The following is a 2,151-nucleotide window of genomic DNA, read 5'->3' as shown; positions in this document are numbered from 1 at the left end:
TATAAGCTTATCACGGGAACATGATGTTGGCAGGGTCCCACAATTCATAAGTGAAACGCCACCAGAAAGTTTGCAGAGAGCAATTTTTACCCTGGTATGTGCAACCCCTTTAGCAAGATCTTCTCCCACAGACTGCCCTGTAATAGCTGAATACTCTGAGTAGTTAGGTCACAACAAGCAAACTGTGCACAGGCAGTGGAAACCTTGGTACATTGTTGTGTGCATGTGCACTCATGTGCACAGATGGCCACCTATGCTTTTGCATGGTTTAGTGCAGTTGTACAACTTAGAAATCTCACAGGCAATCCTAGGTGTTTTTTATTGCAACAACAAGCTAGTTACAATGATTGGATATGTTTTTGGATTTCCTGTGAACAGACTTGATACCTGCTTAACACTTTGGAAAGGCATTATCTTTTATCATAGCTACAGAGAAGTATATTGCAAAGAAAGACTTCAAGGTTTGGTGATGTCCATTTCCAGCATTCAAGCTGCATTAAAGAACAAACATTTTAATCCATCCCAGATGCTTCTGATTGGGAAAATTGCCTACCTTCAGAGGTGAATATAAACCAGCTCCAGCTCCTTCCTTGCCGGGCTAATACGAACCCTTTCACTTCTGTGCCTTCAATTTGGCCCACAGGAGCAATTGCACTCACCGGTATTTGCCTGGCACCTGTTTCCAAGGAACTGTCTCATTAAACATAAAAAGCCAGGCTGTCAGCTGTTTTTTTTTGTTTTTTTTTAATGTGCACAGTTTAATCAGGCCATGTTGATTTGCACTTACTGACAACCTGGCCCAAGGTACTCCAAACAGTGCCCAAAATAGGCCAGACACACCTGTTTGTTCCTAGCAACAAGATTACTAATTCATTTAGACAAAATGTGGAACAAAAGCCAAGGTGTTATCCATTGACTGTCATTCCACAATCCATCAAGCATATGATGCCTCTGGCAACTAACATTCTGCTTGCCTTGGTGCTCATTGGAGTGTGTCGATTTGGTTGATTTTTATTGACTTCACTAATTTATGACCAATAAATAAATAATGGTGACTTATTGCCATCCAGGGTGGCCTAAAGTGAGAAGCATCACATGATTTGTGAGTAAGTAGTGAGGCTAAAGCTCTTCTTCTTTTGCCTTTGAAGGACATGGCCTTCATATAGTTGTTTTTGGATTCTATAACTATCACTGCTGATTGTGAACCGGAGCCTATGGAGAAGAAAGCCTGCTTATTGTGGTATGTTGGCTGTGGTTCTGTCGATGTCGATGACCTCTTTGCCCCCCAAAGAGAATCCCTGCGGAGAAACTAACATGAGGTGGGCCCTCACAACTAAAACATGATGCCAGTAGTTGTAACAGAAGAGCATTAATGGTATATTTTCCCCTTTTTGAGAGTGAAATGTGAATTAGCAGGTTTAGGTTCTGCCGAAAGAAAGAAGGGAACAAGATGCACGTGGTGAATGATAGAAAGGAATCATAGAATCATAGAGTTGGAAGGGACCTCCAGGGTCATCTAGTCCAACTCCCTGCACAATGCAGGAAACTCACATATACCTCCCCTGTCAGCTTGCATACATTGAAGTTTACTTTATTACCTGAAATGTTCATTTACTGCTAACTAACCCTATAACTTTTTGCTGTACTAACCATAGTGTTGTAGAGGAATGTGAAGGATGGCCGGGAGGAGGGAACAGAGGTGCCAAAGGCCTTTTGAAGTGCAAAACATCTAGCTGGTTCCCAGGTGCCTGGCAGAGACAAGCAAGGCCACAGCAGGGGAGGAGAGACAGACTATGTAGGTGGGAGATAACAGATAGGCACACTGGTTATTCTCAACAGAGAAGCCCCAGTTTTATTATGGGAAATGATTTAAAACCCCTATGCTTTGATGTGTATCCATAAATGCTCATGCTTGCACCCCTCTCGTTATTAGTATCGATGAACCTGAGTAGTGAATAGCATTGCTGTAATCAATAAATGGAAACTTTGTTTTAAACAAAGCCAAGACTGTTCCTTTTTGAAACTTCAATGCCCCTTCGCTGACATCCCCCTAGCATAAACATAAACAAGGCAATAATAATGGGTTATCAAAAACACTGTCCTTGTAAACAGCCTTCTTATTTTTCATTTCTCAATAAGAAACAAGGCAGC

Source organism: Heteronotia binoei, chromosome 16, assembly GCF_032191835.1.
Source record: "Heteronotia binoei isolate CCM8104 ecotype False Entrance Well chromosome 16, APGP_CSIRO_Hbin_v1, whole genome shotgun sequence".
Lineage (NCBI taxonomy): Eukaryota > Metazoa > Chordata > Lepidosauria > Squamata > Gekkonidae > Heteronotia > Heteronotia binoei.
The sequence above is the reverse complement of the archived record's forward strand: the minus strand, read 5'-3'. Positions refer to the sequence as shown.